This window comes from Anthonomus grandis, chromosome 22 (genome assembly GCF_022605725.1).
Source record: "Anthonomus grandis grandis chromosome 22, icAntGran1.3, whole genome shotgun sequence".
Classification (NCBI taxonomy): Eukaryota; Metazoa; Arthropoda; class Insecta; order Coleoptera; family Curculionidae; genus Anthonomus; species Anthonomus grandis.
The window spans coordinates 38,795,058-38,819,202 of record NC_065567.1 but is presented as its reverse complement, the minus strand read 5'-3'; the positions used below and the strand labels follow the sequence as shown (position 1 = coordinate 38,819,202).

The 24,145-nt window shown below is 32.4% G+C and overlaps 1 protein-coding gene across 4 annotated transcripts in view; it reads right to left on the bottom strand.

Moving 5' to 3' along the window:
* The window catches only part of LOC126748382 (lysine-specific demethylase 6A), a 132,698-nt gene that overhangs the window by 78,156 nt on the left and 30,397 nt on the right, over positions 1-24,145 (bottom strand). The window contains exons 1-2 of one of the 4 annotated variants that reach the window (XM_050457587.1): positions 16,289-16,647; positions 13,609-13,687 (exon numbers count right to left, since the gene is read on the bottom strand). The exons of 2 other annotated variants lie outside the window; for them this stretch is intronic. The gene's annotated coding sequence lies outside the window, so the exon portion shown is untranslated. Of the gene's footprint in view, positions 1-13,608; positions 13,688-16,288; positions 16,648-24,145 lie in introns of those variants that run through there. One more of the 4 variants, XM_050457586.1, reaches the window with a different exon arrangement.

Below are 24,145 nucleotides of genomic sequence, written 5' to 3'. Positions count from 1 at the left end.
TTCATTGTATAATAGGCAATTTTTAAAATCACATTAGCATTCTCAGATAAGAATGAATAGACTTGTGAGTGCATGTGATTTGAAATTTGTATTTTTGCATGTCATTCAGATGCGTTATTTAATGTAAACTTATATTGCCTAATAGTTTCTACAGATAAAAAAGTCTCGACTGCGTTTAAATATGTAAGCAACATTAATAAACTTATTCTTGGAAAAATACATGTCATGATTGTAAGATATCGTTATATCTTATTTGGTCGAATAAAAAATTATGGAGTTTGGTAGGGCCAGGTTCAAAAATTAGTTTGCTGTGAAAAACATTACAATACTTAAATGGATCTATCCCAGACTAAAACTCCATTAAACATTTTGGGACGTCTTCCAATAAAAAAATATAGCTAATGCAAAAGATGACGATTGGATGACATAATACTAGAAGAATACATCTACAGAATTTTCGATAGTATCAAAGTAGACAACATACAACAGTAATTCTGCAAAAGGCACCAAAATCATTTACGAAACTTGGCCTCTTCGGCTTCTCAGTATGATCTTGTATAATGAGTTTTGTCAACTGTGCTCAATTTCTATAAAAACTAATGTTTGGTATAAACATTGATTACTTAAAAAACAACTAACTCACTGCTAACTAATTGACTACTTAAATAACTAAACTATTCAAGTATTGTTGCAAAGTAGTTTCAATGACAAAAAACAAAAAAAGAACCGATATCATATTTTAAATAATTAAGAAATAGATTAAAAAGGAGTGGTGCACAGTTTCCAACTTGCGAGACCGCCGATGTTCTGTGAAAATGAAATAAATTTACTGATTTTAACTATTTTTCCAAAATCCTTTTTTTTTCTCAAAAGAACCGCTATATTACTTTATCAAATGCCTTACAAAAATCTGTATAGAATCATCCTCCAAAGCATCCACATAAACAATCAGATTTGCAAATGTTGATGGTTCTTTGGTAAAACCATGCTTCTCATTGAAAATAATATGCTTACACAAACAAGTGAGAATGCATTTAATGGCATGCAAAAACAGCTTTATTAGGATGCTGACTTAGACAAAGTCTTATGTTGGTATGTTAGAACAAACTATTATGAGATTAATATAAGTTATTATGTTTTTGTTGCATAGCTTGACTGGTAATTTTCGACGAAATTAGGAGTTTTACGAATTGCGGGTCAAAACGGTTCGAACAATGGAACAGGTGGATAGGATAACAGACTTTTGCATTTCTGCTATTATTTAAAGGTGGCCAGTTTGAACTATCACGTTATGACGGCCGACCGCACTTTTTTGAGTGCGAAAGATAGCATGCCGTCGAGTCTATCTCTCCGCAGGGTTTGGAGTCGTAGACACTCCTGACAACATCATTAGTTATGCTTCAAAAAGAAGACACCTGGAACACTGAAGAACTACGTCCAGTATATACTTCAGGCGAAAAATGTAATGTCTGTAAAGCACAACAGTCTCAGTGTATGATGCATTTGATTCTGTAGCAAAAAAAGACTCTCTCTTTAATTACTTATCTCTTCCCTATTGTCTGCCTTAATAAAGATGCACAATGTCTGTCATTATGGATTCTTCTCGTTCTTCTTCAACTTCTCTTTCCAAAAACTCTCGAAAATTCTGTCAAGATTGAATTACAGGTTTATTAAACACAAGGATTATTAGTACTAATAAGCTGACCAATCACATTCTGGAATACCGTCAGGTCAACCTTATGAAAAATCCAAAACTTAATACAACATAAATCAATATCAAGCTTATTAGGAATCTTATAATTAGAAACTAACATTATAGCAACATTAACAGACTTCTAAAAAATCATAATAATCCTAAGATTATATCTAAATAAAATATCTGTGACCTATCTTCTTCTGAAAAACCATAGCTCTAAGAACAACGTAACCTAATCTATATCTTGTTGTGTTCCTACAAAAACCATTATACTTTCTTTATTTACCTGTATAATGAAAAAATACAACAATATTCATAACAATACAACATATATTATAGTGGTTTAAAGAGTGCTACTTGAAACTTACCGACATTGAAAGTATCTTCAACTCAACCAGACCAAAAAAACATGATGCATGGTCTGAGCTATATGATGTGGGGCGAAACTTATTGACAAAGAACTGCTCACTCGAACATAATCGAGATACAAATTTCCAATCCAACATAGCTTTCCTTAGTATGTTGCGGTAAACAAATCTGTCTATTTTTACTATCCGTTCTAGATCTGAGAACGCATCCTCTCATCACATACGATTGCCAGATCTATTTATTTTTTAAAATATTTCTGATACTATATAAAACACTTTATTTTCAACAAGTTCGCAAATGAACAACCTATTCAGAACCAAATAATTTAAATTTACTCTTGTTATAGTTTACAGTTTCTAGGTATAATTAGTCTTGGATCAAATTCAAGCTGGTCGATTGTTTTTTGCAATTTTTAATAGTTACTTTTCCAGGCATCCAACTTTACAAGCACTTGTAACATTTTGACGTGTTATTGTTGTAGACATATTAGCGTAATCAGAGATCAGAAAAAATAGTAAACGACCACTAATAAAGATGATCTTTAAATTATAGTTTTGATAATAAAAGAAACCGCCCAATAGATTATTGGTGGAGGGTATGTAGTATAGTTAAACTACATACCGGCCCGTTCAATAGAGATCTGGGGTGCGAAATTCAGCATGCTAAGTTGCAATAACAAGTCTAGGATATACGATCGTGTTTTTTTTTGTTCCTTCTTTGCTATCTACAGTACGACCCACATTGAACGTAAAGAGAAGGCCGAGGGCGAGAGACGGCAGGAGAGGCAGGATTGGGATCGATCCCGAGATGTCTCGCGTGAGGGGTCAGGATATCAGTGAAACATTGTTGTCTCTCTTGAACTTAAGGCTTTTTATATTCTTTTTTGTTGCATGTTAATAGATGGGTGTTTATTAGTTGTATTATATTATTGCTAGTGCCAAATATCCATTATTAAATGAATCAAAAAAATTCTCGAAATTCCTTTATGAGTGCGAAAAGCGTTATAATTAAAATAATGACATTTAACAACCAGAAAATTTGCTTGTATTGCTCACCCCGGCATAAAACACAATAATATGCATTACCGTTAGAAGCCAATCAGTATTGATTTTAAGTTGAATGGTTAAACGTAAACAGGGCGGCTTAATAACTGCATAGGGCAAATCAAAGCCCCTTCGTAAAAACAGACTGCCCGACGTTCAATGTCCTCGCCCGAGCTTCAAATACCAACATTTCCCGTTTATTCTGTTCTGAACAGAAAAATATCATCGCAGCCCGAAATAATACAGACATGCACCTAGGAAATTTTCTTTTTTTTTGTATATTTTATGACTATATACTGTAGTAATCCTATTAATTTAAAGCGTATGTATTTTAATCTCTTTAGTAGTTCAAATAAGATATAATTTTATATCTTTTTTTAGATAATAAAAATAATAATAATAGTATTTATGGGATGGACTAAAACGGACATCGAAAACTTGCAAAGGTTAGCTAGAACATTCCTAACGAAAGCCAATAAGCATCATCCGCGTAGTGCCGTACAACGAAATACGCTGCCTCGGCATATGGTAGGAAGAGGAATGCCCGACATAGAAAAGCAACGGACTTAGCAAATTCTTAAGATAAGCAGAGACATCAGACATTCATCGTCCCGTATGTGAAGCAGACTACTCAGTACCACTTAAACTCCAGGAGCTTGACCTACCCATACACCATAGCACCGAGCAAGTAAAAGTGCAACTTGAATGGGAAAACCACTACATGGAGGGCAAGTAATACCAACAAGAAATTATGTAAATTGTCGTAGGTGACCCGACGGTACAAAGTGACAGTAGGTATGGATGTGAGACAACAGAGTCCAATCAGGATGTCACCCGTGGATATCAAACTTTTGCACCAACGGAATATAAAGAACAGCATGATCTCGTTGCAAATATACTGCATGCAGAAAAACTAAGCCTCTTATTAGCACCCAAGGTACCATAATATTATAACAATACCAATTCTTGAAAATGAGCAACACAAATTGTATTGGGATCGCACTGTACTCAAAGACCAACAAGTAAAAGGCCTAACCTAATAATAATCGATAAAATTTCTAGGAAGACAACCCTTATTAATGTAGCTATTCCTAATAATAACAACCTAAAAGCGAAGTATAAAGAAAAGATTGTCAAGTACAGGGATCTAGAACACCAAATACAAAGACAATGGAAAATAAGTGTGGACAATCCCAATTACTGTGTCAATAACAGGAGTAATACCAAACAGGCTGATCGAAAACATAAAACTGCTCAACCCTAAGGAAAGCATCTATAAAATAATGCAGAAGTCGACGCTATCTACATCTCGAATCGTCAGAGAGTTCATTGGAAAGGCAGATAACGTCAACTAGTTTAAGAAATATATCATGTAAGTTTAGTCTATGTGTATAATTTGTTAATAAAGGTAAAAAACAGAGTCCGATAACATGGAAAGGACGATTGCCCCTTCCGCAGGAGAAAGTGGGATTACATTAATAATAATAATGTTAATATTAATAAAATTATAATAATTATTAATAATAAAATTATGGCAACTATGAATATTACTATTTGTATAAAATCTTATAACGAGTCGGGTTTAACTAAAAAATGATTTTATAATATCTTAACAGAATGGTATAGTAAGAATTATCGAACAAAGAGAAAAGCAGAAAGGAAAAGAGAAAAATTTAAAGTGTAAAAGAGACAGATAGAGAGCAAGTGAGAGAAAAAAAACAGAGTTTAGCGGGATATACTTGAGGTGCTTAGAGGCAACATATCTTAAATTTTTTTTTTACTAGAAACTGATAACGAGAATATAAATGACTTTATATGCTTTTTTTTGTATGGTAAATAATCAACTTCGTTCTTAATGTTTCGTTCTAATGGAGGCTCTCTATAATACTTTAAAAGCACATACGGGTTACGGCCCTTCATTAATAAGTTACCTTCCGTAATTTATAGTGTCACTCTTGAATAAATTAAATTTAGATTCATCGTACCATATTACTGTTTTCCTCTCCCACTCTTAACCGTCACATGAATTATCGCAAAAAAACCTCATACAGGATATAATTTGCCATCAGTTATACTCTATCCCTCATAATTATTGAGCTCACTTGTCTCTTAATCTCTAAAATTGAAATTGATTGTATTGGAGCCAATACAAATGTGAACTTATCGTGAACAAGCTTACATACTATAAACTTAACGCTGCCTATTTAAAGCATATTCGGCAAAAAAAAGGAGCCAGATGGTCAGGAGTGGGATTCCCGCTGGGCTCAGTTTTGGACCCTATGCTATTTTTACTGTTCGCCAATGACATGTGCTGAACTGATACAGAGTGTGTTTTTAATTTCTCCCAGGTGATAATACTCCCTCCATTTTTGCTAGTACCTTGGAACACTTTTAAGACTAGCAGTTACAGCACAGCCGGATAAGACATAGTTTGATTAACAGAACTAAACTAAACCCAACAGTATTTTTGATGATCTTCTCACTATTTTCTCTGAGAAAATTTTGCAGTGTGAACACAGACTCTGTTAAATTCTGGGAAGTCTATAATCATTCACATTTTAATTAGAATGTTTAAATTGATCGTGTGGCTAAAAGGCTTAGAAGTAACCTGTATTAAAAACAGATTTATATACTCTTTGTCATTAAATTCGATCCTATGCTCCACTGATAGATACAAATTATAAAGAGAATAGAATATTAGAATGACTGGAGACAGTCTTTTAAAGACTTGAGGAAAAAAAAGTACTAACTCGAGAAAGTATCCATCACAACATGGCCTGTCATGGTCACAATATTTTAACAAAAACGTTTTAACCTCTAAGAGCCGGTATTATAAATATTAAGTTATTATTATAGTTATCAAGTATTATCAGTTACCCTTAGCAATAAAATGTCAGTTTGATATACATCCCATTTTTTCTCCTTCGTCTGTGAGACGTTATTAGGGCCATGTGCTACTGTCAAAAGACAAATTTTTCGTGTTTTTATTTTGGCTTGGCTTGGCCGTGGATATACTTCTAGAAAGAAAAACACGCAAGCTAAAGAACTATGAAAAATGGCGGCACTTTATATGACATATCAGATGCTTGACAGTCCGTTAGTCTCGAGAAGAGAATTTCGTTTTTTTTACTGCCATCTAGTCGAGGAATAGAAGCTTTTTCAGTGTCAGGGTATATTCAAAATTATTGACAGAATATATGTCAAAACTTAACTTTAACTGATACCCCATCCACCCGATAAAGTTAACTTCTCCATTTGAAGTTAACTATATTTACTATAACTAACATTGTGATATGTGACGTTATTTCACAAGTTAACTTTAAGTTATCTGTCAAAATAGTTTTATAATACCGGCCCATAAGAGGAGCAGATGAAATAGTGAAGTGTCAGTGTGTAAGAAAGATAGTGAATGAAATATTCCCATCTAATAGAGCGTGGTTCAAGTATGGCACGTTTACATCCGGTTTTTCTAACGGCCATCCTGTCCGAAAGAATACATAATGAAGGGTTTTAAGTAGGTGAATTGTTCTATTTTAGAATAAAATTCTTATTTTTATTTTCAAGGAGTAAATTTTGATATTAGGATATTTACAATGTAAAGTTAAATTACCAAATCTTATATTTAGTCTGACATGGTCACTTTAACTGTTATTTAAAATATGTAAACACAATTTTATATTTTAATGAATAAATTAATATATTATATAGTGGCTCTTATACGCATTTCACTATAGTTTATGACAATAAAAGAATAACTATAATAAAAATAAAATAATATAATCCTTATAACACAGCGATGGAGTATGTACTTACCTTAATTCTCCTAAAACAGATGTATTAAAAACGATCTAATAAAAAGTGAGGAAAATGTGACATGAATTTGAAAAATATATTAGAATATAAGGAACTAAATTCAAATAAGTAGTCTCATTGAGGAAAATTGATACCAACAGTCTGAACTACGTAAAATAAAAATATCAAATATATTTACTTAAATAATATAGGTATACCTACATGTAAAATGCCATCATCTGTTCCGAATTCAAGTTTTTTTATATCTGCTTTCCACGAACATCTGTTATTTACCTGCACAGTTGGAATTGTGTTTTATTATGCAGGTATAAAGGTTCGAGTGCTAGTTCGATCAACAAGAAAACAGTCAAGGGAAGCTTTCAGGGAGTTTATTGCTCGACGGAATGAAAATCCAAGTGATTTGGCTTTAAAACAAAAATTTCAATATTTGTATTATCTTGTCTAATACTAAATTAAATTAAACTACAAATATCAGAAATTGATTAAATTGGCCTTGTATAGAAGGCTTAAAGATTTTATACAGGGTAGCCCCACAAAAACAATTTACGCCTTAATTTTTTGGGATGTTTTTTTTAATAAAGCTTGGTCCCCGTTTTCCGTTCAAAGGGGAACTGCTCAATAGCCATATGTGCAAGCCTTTGACCAGGAGGGGCTTTAACCCTATAAAAAGCAGAGGGTGTTAATTTATACGTTATTGATTCTATTTAACAAAAGGCTCGTGTATATCTATAATAATTTTTAACGTATCCATTGAGCGTAAAGGTGTCATCATCCATTTCCAGAAATTTCCATTGTAATTATTAGCCGCAAGAATCTGCTCACAAAACTGTACTCGGCAGTCAAAATCGTCTTTTAACAATTCATGTATCAGTTTTACGGTATAAGGATGATGTTTATTTATACGAATTATTTTTGCCAATGACCCTACTGATTCCAATTCAGCCTAATCGGATTATGGTGATTATTCTCCTTTTCTAATAGAACTTTCAGCGTAGCATCTTAAGATACTTTTGGAGGTTTTCCTTTAGATAAATTTCTTAGATGAGCATGTTTCCTAAATGCTGATTCAATTTTGATCACCATGAGTTGCATTAATTAGATTACAGACTTCTTGTTGTGTACGCAAACGGTCTCCAAAACCAATCATCATGAGTATTTCAGTTCGTTCTTTCTCAGATAATGGCATTTTACTAAAAAATGTGTGAAATGACAACTAATCTGACAAATACATATAGTAGTACTCACAAATGTATGATAAACCGTTATCAAGTAGGTTCTAAAATTGGAAACTGTTCGTTGAAATAATAAAATGTACTTACTTCCTAAGAAATCACATAAAAAATTAGTGTTGGCGTAATAGTCTACTTGAGAAATCCTGTAACCAAGAGTTTCATTGCAAAGGAGGCATTGAATCAAATGAACAACAAATTAAACATTAGTTGCAATAAATCTAGAATATTTTTATGTTTTAATTTCATGTTTCGTTAGTCTCTTACGAAACTGTTTGTCATTTGACAAGCCATTGACTTTAGGCATAAGGTTTGCTATACAAAAAGTCTTCAGAATATGATATAGAATTCTAACACGTCATAATATACAGAGTGTACTATTAAAAAAAAATTAATGTTGACGCTTGAGGCACCATGAAATAGAAAATTTTTAGCAAGTGATAATACTAACCGATGGGTCCAAAAAATAAAAGAAAAAAATACCTGAATTTTAAATAAATTTGTTCGTTTCGTGAATGCACTGTATATATGATATAAAATAGCATGAACTATAATAAAAGTAATTTTACCACTTCCCCAACACTTGTATCTATAGGAAAAGATTAAAACTGACGGTTTTAGTGGTAAAAGGATTTTTATTTAATTATAAAAGGCTTCTTCTTCTATTTCATTGGGTGTTAAGAATGTTTTTTACTAACAGAAAGCTGTATTTACATAATTTTACTTTAGGAATTTGCTAATTTAATTAAGCTAGTAAATGCATTAACATGAGCTTTCGATTCTCTGAACTAACATGTGTAAAATACATACAATAAAAAGGTACAATACTTGTGTATCTCCTCTAATATTGGCGAAAACCGTCCACCAACAGACGGCGCTGGTTACCGTAAAGAAATTTTCATGTCATTGTCACTATTCATGGAGTAAAAAAAAGGAAAGGAGATAAAACTTTGACCAACCAGTGACGTCAGTTCGATGGTGATGGATGGTAGCCCATTTAGGGTTCTTAAAATCAACTTCATATGCTTACTTTGGCAATACACAGGGCAGGGTATCCACCAATCGACCCATCTTTTAAGATCTTTATTGCTATGAGTAATAAGGTAGGCTTTACGCAAAAGTCTCACAGGATGGGCACAATTGCTGTCTTGTATATGCTTCATATATTTCCCTTCTTATCAGTTATAAATTTTTTTCAGTTATTAAAGGAATAATATAATTTCTTTCGAGCCCGCATAGCAACCCAACAAAGAGTTGATGCAGGTGTGCGTTTTTCCCCGCACCGCACATCCCTTTGCCTAAAAAAATCCTCCCCTTAGGTTATCTTATAGAGTACACATTTCTTGGGGACGGAAGCTTCATATAAAACGGTATAACCAGTTACCACCTACCTTATTTTTGACAGTAGCGATAGTCATTTATTGTAAATTTTTGACACACCTCACTGTAGTTTACGTTCTAATTACGCCTTTTTACTAATTACAAGACTTGAAAAAATACCGTTTAATGGTCCAGAAATCTATAAATACATAATTATTAAATTCTTTTTAAAAATGACAGTTTCTGGAGTTTACGCAATTCAATCTTATTACCATAAATAAACATTACAAGGGTCACAAAAAATTTAAAATGTTGAAAACACACTAATTTAGGACCTGAATTAATTGATATATGAAATCACGTAAATGACAATTAGGGTCATTCAATTTAGACTTCCACATTAAAAGTACTTAAATTGAAAACCATAAACAAATACTTATTACCTCTTTGAGGGTAGTTGATTACAGTTTTGTATGAAAGATGATATCAGTTAAATGACCGCAGCGGTTCATGCATACATTACGTCATACTAGCATGACGTAATGTGTATCGAGAAATTTTCGACTACATTACGACACAAAAATTGGTTCTATGCCAGTTATTTTGCTTCTAATCTCCTGTTTTGCTGTTTGGGAGAGCTGCAGAAAAACTATAGTAACATGTTCCTATGTCGAACCCCATTACAGAGAATTACCCCAACACATTCTCTGAATGAAAAAAAAAACAATTAGGTTTCGCGAACAAAATGCACACAAAACGTATATTTTTTGATTTTTTTTTTCGCAAATACCACAATTGGACGGGTTTAAAAAGCCATCAATTTGAAAGTCAGCTTTATCGCTAAGAATAATTTCCACTGAAACATTTTCTGCTTATTCTCTTATGATTATTCTTATTATCTTATTCGCTATGGATTATGTCCATAGGCTTCAATTCCTGTGTTATTTGGAGTCTGCATGTATGTAACCGCAAATCTTTTTTACCCCAGCCATATAATGGAATCGGTAAAGCCCAATTGCTGTTTTCGGCTTTTGAGTGTTGTCGACTTTTGTCTACTCTAGCAGTATTGTTTTCCGAACGCCCTTTATGATTATACCGAGGGACTTTGATGTTAGCTATGGATAGTTGGACTTTCTAAATCGTCCTTTAAAAATGTCGATTGTCGTCGCGAAAACATTATCTAAAGCACAAAAACGTCCATGTAAAGCACAAAATGCATTTATCGTTCGGCTTGAATAATTTGAAAACGTTCTCTGACTGCGTTTGTTAATTTTTTGCGATTAAAAATTTGGCGTTGTCATTGAAAAATTCAATACAAGAAAATGTATTCCTAATGTGGAAATCGTTAGATTCCGCAAAAACTAAACAAAAAAAGAACATTTTGTAAATACATATAAAGTGCATGCTTTAGTTATCCCTTGACTTCCAGATTTTTTCATATTTGATATTGGTATTGCGATTCTGACAGGTGTAACCGATAGAATTCCTTGAATTAATCTTGATAACGGTTATGTTATAATAATGACGTCAAAAATTTTATTTCGTTATTCTTGTAAACAAACTATTACCAGAAATTGCCGCTTGGATCTAGTTGCTAATTACCAAATTTACTAGCTGTCTGCTTGAAAATGGCTCATATGGTTGTGTAAATATGGATGGAACTATGATGTGGACGTTTTTTAATCTTCTTCTCTATCCGTTTCGGGACAGCCTCAAGAGGCGATTTACTCTCTTTTCTCTGAGGAATTTTTACCTTTTTTATAAAACCTTCTTTACTACATGTGTCCGATAGGTTCCGAACTTAAAATCGGTATAGCCCAAGGGGCTAGTGGAAGAGTCTACTGGACAAATGGACCCTCCGGAGATGAACGAAAGTACCTGGAATAAGATAGGTAAAGGCACACATAGATGGGCCTTCTGCCAGACAACTACTGCGCTTAAAGAGATGCGAAATTCGGCTAGTGATAGGTGTTTTAACCGAACACTGGCATTGAAAACGCCATCTCCATACCACAGCGGACAATCAGGCATGCCGATGATGTTGGGAGGAGGATGAAACTGCAGACCAAGTTATCAAGGAGGGCCTATCTGGCTAGCACCTACAGTTTACCCAGCGACATTAGGTCTGTCAAACCAGAGTGCCTGATTGGTTTTTCCAAGGCTTCTGTTAACACTAGGTGGGGCACGACGGATGCGTTAGAAGACCTATGTGCATAACATCCCCATTGGCTGCCCATTGCCTTATAATTCAATTACATGTTATCTAAACCAGAGCCACTATTTTTCACTTTTTAAAATATATCAATATAATTATTATGCCATCTGTCGTAAATTAATGGTGTGAATCATAATTCACCATTATTATAACCATTTGTACAACGACTTAATATTGCAGGTTTAACAGCGTCTTATTTTTTTCGAAGGTATATTTTTATACCTGACTTGCAGCTAAACTAAAGCCTCTATTAACGGATTAAATTGCTATAGGCCAAAGTTAACGATTTTTTAGCCCGAAAGGTCCTGTGATCGGTACCTCATTTCCCCGAAAAAGGATTTTATGAGAGGAAATTATTTTGAAAGATGATTTATAGAGAAACAGAGTTATTAAGATTTATACAGATTCTGCACTATCGATCTATTGGTGGTTTATAATATCGCAAGTTAGACCAAAAAAACACTATAAAAATCATGAAATTTTTTTCGCATTCCGTGTCTCCGTTATAAAGTAAAAACTTTTCAATCTACGATTGAGTTTCAAAGATATTTAGATCTAGCTTTTTTAAAGAGGAAAAATATGGGTGCAAAACTATAAATCAGGCCGCTTTTAAGCGAATCAGCTAGACAAAACAAAAAAAAACAATCAACTAGAATATATTTATATATCTATATTTCGAAATATAAAACTAATGACGTCGGCGAAGTTTTGAAATGTCAAAAATCTTACCGCCGCTTTTCTATATTTCTGCAATTTAGTATAGGGCTAATATTTTATATATATTCGTTCCCGTAACTTACATTATTACCTTGGTTTCCTTTATTCACAATCTTAAATTCGATTTAATGCGATTATTTTGCAAAAAATGGGTCTATTTATACCTGCTCACTATGCTTTCCAAATATACTTGGCCAGTTTTATGCATTACACTTATTTTGTTTTACCATAGAAGAAGTGTCATGTATAAAACAGGCCAAGATGGATAAATATTCAATAATGGTTGTTAGGTTAGGCAATAACATAACAAAATAGGTTCCGTCTAAAAATCTCTCTAGTTAGTCTGAACAATCCTCTTTCCTTGTGACGTATGAAGATTCAGATCATTCAGTTTACTATAATTATCTAACAAAGCAATACTTTTCAAACTCTATTTTATAACTTAAATATTAATTTGTAAATTTTCTATTAATCTGTCCTGATCTATGCATCCCCTAGCCCTAGATAATAACTTGTTTTACCCAAGAAGTAAACATATTCAAATATTTAATTGAACTAGTCCCTTGAACTAGTGCCAGAAGATAAGGTAAGTTAAATATTATTAAAAATTAAGTAAGCCATTTGGTTTTGTTTGAATTAACTGTTAGTTTATGCAACTTTGTTAGGCATTATGTAATTTTTCTGTCCAAAATTAGTAAACCCTCTAACTCATCTACACTCTATAGGTAGTACACCCCTTTTCCATGAAATTTTAAAAAGTTAGCACATTTCAGCTCTCTATTAATATGTTTAATGTTATCTTTACCAATCCATCTGGGTTTTGTCCTGGCCATGAGCCTGTATCCTATGTTCCTCTGCAAAATATTGACGGAACAGGCGGTTTAATTAGATCAATTGATAGGGGGCAGATAACGGCCCTTGTTTTGTTACACTTTAGCAAGCCACCTGATATGTGAAATCACTCTATTCTAATATCAATTTTGCGCTATGCTGGGTTCCGTGCGCCTCAATAGATCACAACAAGTTACCAACCAGAATCCGCAGGATGGAATATTAGCTTTCGCGGTTAGTTTTGCACTTTTTTTTAAATGATTTTGTGTATAACAAAATGAAACATTTTGCTTTAAAATGTTTCATTTCGATTTGATGTAAAATATTTTAAAACAAAATGTTTCTCTGTCTGTGAAAACAGAAACACCAAATTACCTTTTTACAAAACTTGAACTGAGTTGCTGCTCGCAGTCGCCCTTTATGTTCTGATTATCGATCTTTGTTCTGATCTAACCTAAAGCACCAAAAAGAAATTTTTAAAAGGTAATTCTCCGATTTTTCTGCTAAATTTAAAAAATGTAAATATTGGACTTCCACCTGTTCACTTAGCCATCATAAACATAGCTATCATGCATATGTATAAAGGATAAATAACTATTCAAAAGTAGCTCTTAAAAAGACCTAAACCTTTCTGTTTGAAAACCTTAATTTTATATTTTGTTTTATAATTTCCTGTTAGGTGAATAATAATATAAATAATGAATAATATAAATAAATAATAATAATAAATAATGAATTTTAAATCTAATACAAATATGATATTTAGGCCTTGACTATTTGATAAGTAATCTGAAGTTTTAAACTCCACATATTAAACAATTATATAGTTGTAAATAATAGGATTTCTTTATATAATATGTAGAAATTTTTGTTTTTGTCCTTTTTCTTTAATATTGTGGAATCTGTTCTAAACTTTTTTTCATTTTTGTGATATTTTTTTACTTTTTTTGTGATATGTGACAGATTGTGCCCCAAACTGCCAATATTATGAATTTAAGAATGTACCAGAGAAATGTTTTGATCAAAAGTTTTTGCTTTACTTACGACTCACTTCTTCGTGTTAAATGGATTAGTTAACAGATACTATTGTAGATATCAGCATAACGGAAATCTGTGCCTTCAGGAAGGTCATACACAATTTCCATAAAAGTATTTCTCAAAACTAAATTATCAGGTCATTCCTTCTGAAAAAAAATGAACTAGAAACATTCGTATTTAACTGTATCTGAACCTTTTGGAAAATGTGATAAGCCCTTTCATTATTTCATCTTTAAGAAATGCATCTCAACAATTTGTTTTACAACATTTCTTTATTGAGAGTGGTTCAATAAACAGCTTTCAAGCAGATTTAATTTTTTTTCTTTAAAGTTTATTTGAAAACTAAAATTTATAGCCAACCAGCAAATATTCAACTCAGGTTGGATAGCAAATTGTGTGCATTTCGCCTGGTGGTGAGGATCAGACTGTAAAATATGATATCACTTGTATTTTTGTATTGTTTTGAAAAATATTTATGGGACTTTATTTTGATGTATAAAATTACTTTATTGTGCACTATCTATCAAGGAAATTAAAATAAAAGAGCAGTTTTTTGGAAACAATGAAAATGGTTTATGCAGCATGCTTACATAACTTCCAATGACTCATGCACAGCTGGTTATTTATTTTTGCTTTAAACTTGCTTATGGCTGATAAAAAACCAGTATATTTTATTTCAAAACAGTTTTTAATGAAAAAAAAACTTAATTCTACAAACAAATAAATTCAATTAAATCCTGTAGATTAAATACAGAAAGTTAGGAGAATGTTCTTTTACTTACAAATTTGAATAGAAAACTAAAAAGTATTTACTCATGCACAGGAGGATAACAATGCCATTGTTAAAATGATGGTTTAAAAAACTTAAAAAAAATTAATAAATCAATAAACGTTAAGAATTAAGTACAAAATCAGCAAGTCTTGGTAAGGACTACCATTTACTTATTTTCTTTTTTATTTATTTTTATTAACAACTGAAAACCTAATTCTTACAGCATTTTTAACTCACTTATTTTACCTAAGTACCTACTATATTTGACATTTGGCAATTTCCAACTTTAGACACTAGCTGTAAGAATAATAGACTACAACATAACCTAACTATTATATTTTATAGTGACATGTAATCAGTCATCTTGTCTATTGCTTAAAATTTGATTTATAAATAGTGCCTTGTAGTTACAATGCACCAAAATAAGTAATAAATAACCTTGAAAAGTGAGTACTTTTTTCCATTCAAAACTTCATGAAATTAGTTTATTTTGTTAATAAAAACGTCCTTAAAACTTCAGTTGGTACTGATGATGACTAAAAGGCCGAAAACGCTCTGCTACTAATAATTATTTTTGGCTCCACATACACCCTTGATTTATTTTTACCCTAGCCAATAAGTATTCAAGAAACCTGAGAATAAAGGGCAGTTTAGCCTATGGTATAGCCGACCATAGTAAATTCTAAGCTTTCAGTAAAAATGCAAGAAATGAAAGAAAGCAGTCACCAAAACTATACTGTTTCAAATTTTGGCTTTCGATGTTTTCAAATTAGAGCAAAACAATATCCATTAAATGAAATTGTAAGATTAGATAAAAAATTAAGGTATTTATATATGTATTTAGGTGAGATTTGCGTTTTATTGTAATTAATAAATATTTGTTAATTAGTGCTAACATCACAGTTGTTACAGGTTTAAGTTTTAACTACTTAAGAAAAAAATTTAATTCATTTGTTGCAAACTTCCTTTGTTTACATTTTTTTTGAAGACCACAGATATACATTCACTGATTGTTTATTATGTATACCATGTGCAAGTAATTTTTTATAATAATTTGGTATTAAACAATTGGCTAACTATCCCTATTTGTAACTTTATCTAATAATCCCTATTTGTTTTGTTTTTAAGTTCAGGTACCTGCCTAATCCGCCATTTTTGAGTTATAGATTATATGAAAATAAACAATGATAAAAGACACTGCATAATCAGGAAAAATTATAATTCAAAACGTAATTCAAAACTTACCACAACAATGTATAGTGTAATCATAGAACATCACAGTAAACGGGAGAAAAACACTATAAAAACGCCAGCCATCTCAAAAGTAAAACTCAGGCGACATCACAAGTGTGGAAACACGTAAAATTATAAAGCATCTAAGATTTCTTTTATTAAAACTAATTAGCATGAAGCACTCAGATAGCAAAAAAAATAACAAAATAAAAAAATCGGCAGCGCGCCCGAACATGCACACATAAACCCCGCACACCTCATACCCGACTGAACAGGAATTACGTCCCCTAACTAAACCCTAAACCAAAAAAACCATGGCATCATTATACAAGTGATACTGAGGGAAGTGCGGGGACACAACTGCACATGATCTTTAAACATTCTGTCACTAAAGTCTATTTTCGTTTAAACAAGGGCGGCGCACACTCAGGAACGAATATAGACGATCTTGATTCGACTTAGTTCGTATACTTGCACATGATAGGAAATGTGATGGCCTCCGCGGTTCACAGCTGGCTCGACAATAGCTGCATCGAGCGGAGTTGCCGCTTCTTAGTTTCCTGATTTCATTAATGGATAACGATACCCGAATATGTCTTCATACCGTTAAATTAAGATATAGTAATAGTACAACCCCTAGAACATCTTCAAAATAAAATTTTAAAAAGAAGTTTACTACAGCAATTTTCTTAAAAATCAATATTTAGAGTCCAAATTTAGTGACAGGTAACCGGAAATCGTAGCTACAAATCTTTACCCACCTCATACAGAGGTAGGTAAAAGTTCTGAGGGATATAATAGGTAGGTAAAGCTACCTAAAAACACAGCCAAAATGAGGATGTGATATTGTGCGACAATATTTTTTTCATTCGAAGGACGAAGCGAATGGTCCGACAAAACCAATACAAAGAACTAGTAAATACTTCTAAGTCTTAGAATTTCGAAATTTCTCCTATTAGAAAAAGGTACTAAATATATAAGGTGTTTGATTAAGAGTGGCAAGGTACCACATATTAGCAATAAATAATCCAAGAGTTTTAGAGAAAAAATTGGGTAATATACACTCACTGACAAATGTTACACCAAAGAGGAATAATTTCTTTAACTTAATTTTTTGGGAATGAAGTAGTCTTACATCAAGAACGATAACATTTGCAAAAATTTACACAATTACTTTATAGACAAGTAATAGGAAAAAAAAGGGGTTTAGTGACACTCCTGTATATTTTTAGGCATCGACAAAATGAAATGATCGATGTCTGGTTGTAGCATCTCATTCCAAGCAACTCGAACTTCGTAGATTAGCTGTGCTAGAGTCATGGCGGATAATGCAAAGTGATTAGTCTCCTACCCATCATATCCCATACATGTTCGATGGGATTTATATCCGGTGAACGGGATGGCCACGGCAAATCAGCACCTGCTACTTGAAGAAAGTTCGTAGTATGACGAGCAATATGGCGACGTGCGTTGTTTTGCTGAACAAGGACGTGTGGATGACCCTCTAGATAAAGCAGTAAAGTGGTTTGTAGGACATCATCAACGTAACGCGCACAAGTCATATTACCTCGAACAACGAGTAGGGGTGATCGGCTATGGTAATAGCCTCTTAAGCCATTACTCTAACAGTACTGTATACATGCTTGTCAGCAGCACATCCAATGTCAGGCTGTTCTACACGGTGGCGTCTTATCCTTCTACGGCCATCGTCGAAGGTGACATTATGCCATTCTGCCTCCCAATGTTGCCCTTCTCCGCTCCATTTCAAACGCTGACGATAGTGGTCCGCAGTTAGAACGCACTAACCGTGGAAGGTATGAGAAAAGTCCAAAGGCTCGAATGCGATGATAGAGTGTACGCATAGTAACAGGTCTACCTTCTTCTCCAAACCATTGGTCAGCGATCTGACGCGGAGTAGCAAAACGATCTCGTTAGGCTAGTTGTCTGAAGCACCTATCTTGACGCTCTGTGGTACGACTCGGTTGACTAGTTGACGTTCTTCGTGTTCCTCTACCTTCTTCTATCCATATCCGATATACACGCGTCACCATTATTGCAGAATAATTAACACGGCGGCCAATTTCGCGATAGGATAAACCAACATCTCGATAGGCAATTCTACCCCTGTCAAAATCGCTAACATGGTGACAAATTTGACGTCTTCGAACTTGAGGCATTTTGTTATGCTTAACACTAGTACATCGACGAGCAATAACTAAAACTATATGTGTATTATTCAGCTCACAGAAAATGCTTTCTTCACAAAAACTAATAGATAAAATTTTAAGAATGATAACCAAAAACAAAGATAAATCATTGTCGATGTTACCATAGCATGCTTTAATATAGTGATTATGTGGCCGAAAAATCAAGTTGAAGAAATGATTCCTTCTGGGTGTAACACTTCTTATGCCATAGAGTATAATTAAAAGAACAAATAAGATTTGGTCCTTAAAAGAAATTAATCGTCGCGTTGATTTCCTCGGACCTCGCTAGAGGGCGTTATTTGGAAAACATTCCTTTTCCATTTCTCTTTGTAGGTTAAGTCACAATTTATAAGTTAAGTGTTTTTTTTAGATTGTCTAAAATTGGCTTGTGTGGTGCCAGTTTGAAAAAAAGATAACTAGAATGAACTTAATAGATACCGCCCAATGTCTATCTTACATATTATATTTAGCAAAACATTTGAATCCCTAGTGAAAAACCAATACAGTTGCTTTTTTATGACAATACAGCAATACTTTTCAGAGAACAACCTTTTCAGTAGAAATCAATTTGGTTTTAGTGCTATAAAGTTCTATAGTTTGTCTATTACTGAAGCTGTCGCCTCACTTCTTGAGTATCAGTCATGAGATGAAACGTTTTACCAAACGTTATCGATATATTTCGTGTCATAAAAAAATCAGCTAATGCAAGGAATGAGCATGGAGTTCCTCAGGGATGAGTCCTGAGGTCCTTCTTATTATGTAAACGATATAGTGAGATAAGTAATAGTAGTTCATATCCTTTACAATTCTATTTGCAGATGACACAACACTGCTGAATACTATCCAAAGTATTGACATTCTGAGAAGAAATGTCAATCACAGGAAGATATGACTACTTGGTTTACCTCTAGTGAACTCATTGACAAGAAGTGCAAAATCCAGTATTTTCTTACCGAGCTTTTAGTAATTGATGACAAAAATAAACCAATTAGATTTTTGAACTATTCTATTCACTCTACCTTGATACCAAATTGACTGTGTAAGCTGATAAATCTCACTTAGCCAATTGCATTATATAAGCCTATTTGCAATTCGAAATTTAAGAAGCATAGATTCTCAAGAAATACTTTGAGTCGCATTACTGGTATGGGATTCTATGTTGGGGACGATCCTCATGCTTCCGAAGTTTTTGGGGTTCAGAAACAGAGGAGGCAGAAGAGGGACTGTTGTTGCAATGTCTTTATTTCCTCACAATAAGAATACATTTTTATTGCTTTAATGTTATTTTGTTTTTGTGTAACTTTCTTCAAAAATTATTCATGCTTAGGATTGATCTTAATAATATAAGACATAAGAAAATAACGTTTAAAGGCCAAATCGCTAAAGAGAACACACGTTTATTATTATTAATAAAACTATAGAAAACGTATCTTTATCCTCGCAATTTTAAATGTATCCATTTTTTTTGCAAAATATTTATAATTCGGCCGTACGGCTATATTGTTACTTTGTTACCCTTTTTATGTCAAGAATTCGAAGTCTATTGAAGGGACTACTCGATTATCAATAAAATAAGTATTCGATTCTGGCGTGGATTTGATTTTTAGCGAAGTATTCAAATAATATATATAATTAAAAAAACAATCAAATGCGATAACATCGAAATCGTCAAGTGAGACAACAAGATGAAAGAATAATCGCTTTATGCTGAATCCTAATGTATTAATAATTAGTATCGAATCAATATGAGTTGGGTCAACTGCGTTCGTCATGCGGTTTTAATCGAGAGTACGTAATGAATGCGGTAGCCTAAGTATGAGAACATAATGTAAATATTTTTACAAAATATAAGACTTCTCAAAACTTAAATTGTTAAAACGCGTGGTGAGTTATGGTAGTGGTAAATTGAAAAATTTACATTTACGTAAAATCTTAGAATAAGAAAAATAAAATAAAAATATGAATTTTCTCATTCATATTGCCTTGTAGGCATACTTGGCGGCGCTCCAATAAACTTTGTATTACTTAAACACTTAATAAGAAATGTATCTGCTAATTTTACTCAACCATTTTTTCTTATTTTAAAGTCTTTTACTTTTTAATAGTCAGTCACATTAGTCATAGACAATTTAAATTCGAAAACGAGAGTTAAAAGCGCACTCGGGAGCTTAAGGAATGAGCTTCAAGAATCGATCGTTAATTACGTTTGCGAGGCAGCGACCTTGAAACTTATTGAATAATCATTAAATTCTCCCATCACAAGTTTTTTTGTTCACACACTTCAATCAAAATTTCATGAAACTAGTTTATCTAAAATAGCACTAAGTGCAATTATACATGTAAATGCAAATTATATAGTTTTTGATTCGGAAATAGACAAAAATTTTACTGCGAACGAACAGATAACATAAAAACGCCTGTTCTGGATACGCAATTGGATTAAAAAGAAAAATATTGCGCCATTCTATATAAAACTTTCAAGAAATTTTGATTGACAAAATAACGCTCAATGTTTGTCTATTTTTGGTTGCTAGTTAACTGATGATGGGCGATGCCTGCGTAACGACCTACGTTCTAAAAGAACTACTTATGTTGTAAGACAACCTTAGGAGTTTAAAGATTCGAGTGTGATATATCCGTATCTTTTTAATGTGGAGAAAAAAAACGTTATAAGACGAGTATTTTTACAAGAATATAAACTTTAGATGTAGACGATATCGTGTGGGGCATATATTGAAAGTGATACAATAACAAAAAGTAGTTCTATTTGCCAATATAAATAAAATATATATAAATAAATCATCGATCACCGACACATTGAAAATCGATAGGAAAAACAGCATATCTTTAAAGGTCGTCAAATGTCACGGCATTTATAAAAAAGAACAATCTTATTGCAAAAGTAAAAATATTTTAGCACCTTTAGAATTCACCTGAAAAAATGGCAAACAAGGCTTATCGTAACTTTACTCAAAACCTTAGAACTTTGAATGCCTAGAATAAGCCTAGCCATAGGCGAGGTTGTTTGAGTTCACCATCTCTCAGACAATGATCTTAAATTGACTTTCCAATAGCAACCTATTTATAGTCCGCGCACGCTGTTATTTAATCGATATAATGCCTGTATCTCCTGAAATTCCCAAGGAATTTTAATATTTTTTTGTCCAGATATTAACAATCAATAACTACATCGATTTATAGTAGTCATAAACCTATACAAAAAAGTCGAATGTTAAAGAACTGAAAGTCTCCCAAAGGATTTCAATCAATCTTTTTTCTAAACGCATTTGACATGGTTGCAAACCTCTACAAACAAAAGTTTTTTGATAAAAAATTATTGAATTGTTAGATGTTAGAAAATATAAAGGGCTCTGTAACTCCTAACGGCTATAAGGAAGAGTTTTATCCATATCCTTTGACAGTTATAGACGTTATACATCTTACTCAATAATTTTTAATCAAAAAAACTCTCGTTTGTAGAGGTTTTTAACCATCTCAAATCCGTTTAGATATTTATTATATATTACAGAAAAAAGTTCTTAGTATCTTTAATAAATAAAAATAGTATCTTTTAATAAATTTTTACAAAAAAAACTTAGTTTGTCGCGGTTTATATCCACTATAAACCGATTTAGTTATCCATGGTTAATGTCTAGACAAAAAATTATTAAAACTCCTTTGGAATTCCAGGAGATACAGGGCATTATATTGATTAAATAATAATGGACGCCGACTATAAATATGTTGTTGGCAAACGACATATGCTGCGTTCTCGAATTTTGTTGTTGGATATCGACCAGACACTACCTTCATTTTTGCACACATTAATTTTGCGGCATTTCGGGTTCGAATAAGCAATAAATTTGCTAGAATATAATAATATAATTAATTACACATTTATATTAATATTTTGGTATCCAATAATTAATAGATACTTTACAAATATGCCGTCTTATATAATATTATAACCTAGATGGATGACACCATTGACACCTAACTCGCCTGTGAAAGGAACGATTTGGATTTCCTTTTTTCCAATATATATGACCCACTTCAGATTCCTTTATCATTTTTCAGCAAAAGGGGAGTTTTAGTCATAATATTAATTTAAAAAAACGCACTGAAATCACTCAAAACATCTTTTTAATACTAATATTATACGAAAGGTGCATCATCCAAAAGTAAAAAACGAGCGCAGTTGCCAAATACCTTTATCGCGAGAATATTTCTGAGCAAAATCTACAGCCTTGCTATTTGCAAGTTTTAAAGAATCCAAGTTAAAAATATTAATTATTATTAGTGTTTAGTGTAAATATAGTACAAAATAGTTTTTTTTATTAAACGACGTTCACTCTTTTTTTTTGATTTATAATAAAGAATGCAACTCAGTTTGTGCTAATTATAATAATTTATTATATCACTTTATTTTCGTCGGTTAAAATTGAGTAATCACTGGCAACATATAATACTAAGTATGTTTATGAACAAAATATCCCCTCTGCCCGCTGTGTAGATGTTGCGCTCAATCCAAAGCAGCCAATATTTTATTCTAGTTTATTCAATGTTCTAAGCTCAAAACGATATAAAAAAAACACTTAGTTTACAATTTTTGTCAGTTATACAGCCTAATAGTCATCCTCGAATACCTGAGACCATAAAATAAGGGGATTTACCGTTTTACCGTGAAATGCCGCAAAATATCATTCAAGTAAGTTTATATACATAGGTCCTAATTCGGTTATAAACCTAAAAAAATAATATACTTTTTAATTTAATGAAGGAAAATGATATTTTTATTTTTTATAACTTTGCTTAATATTAGAAGCCGACCTTATCTACCGACCAATTTGTTTTATTTTTTTTACCGAAAAAAAATTCCGATAACCGTTCGTTTTATGCTTAAAGTATGTTTTTTTAGTTCTCATTATACAGGGTGTAAAAGCTAAGAATATAGGGTAAACCACCCAAATGTTGGCACCAGACCATCGATTGGCACTCTAAAATTAAAGTTATAATAATAAGAAATCGATGCAAAATATCTAAATTCTCGTTTTTCTTTTTACATTTGGCAACGTTTCTCTTACTACTAGACAACTGCGCGTGCATCTTAAAACTAGTATGGCGGATGTTTTGTGTGTTAGAAGTGACGCTGTTACCAAACAAGGTAGGTTTTTAGCTTTTTCGTAAGGAAATTACTTTTTTTAAATCCTCTGTAAGCTATTTTGGCTCTTCATATATAGTGTACAAATTGTTATACACTTTTATAGACCCTGTACGTTTGTTGTTACCATGTTTTCAGCTATAAAAACTATTATTTTACACCGGTTTATAGGGTGCCAACATTTAAAAACCATAACTTGACAAAAACTAATTATTGGCATGGGTGCCAAAATATAGATTTGGCGGTAATTTTAATGTTCCTAATCTAATTTAAAAATAATTCCTACCTAAGTGTATTTTTAAGACTTTTTGGTTAATAAATAAGTTAGGTAGGTTTTAAATTGTACTATTTTATATTTAAGTAAATAAAAGACAAATTTAAATCAATATGATCCTTTTGCACTAAGGGGTAATTAAATATTCACATGTTTAAAATTTATTATCAGAAGTATGTTATAATCTCTGTATATTTTTAAGTATCTTCAAAATTATATTCTGTTTA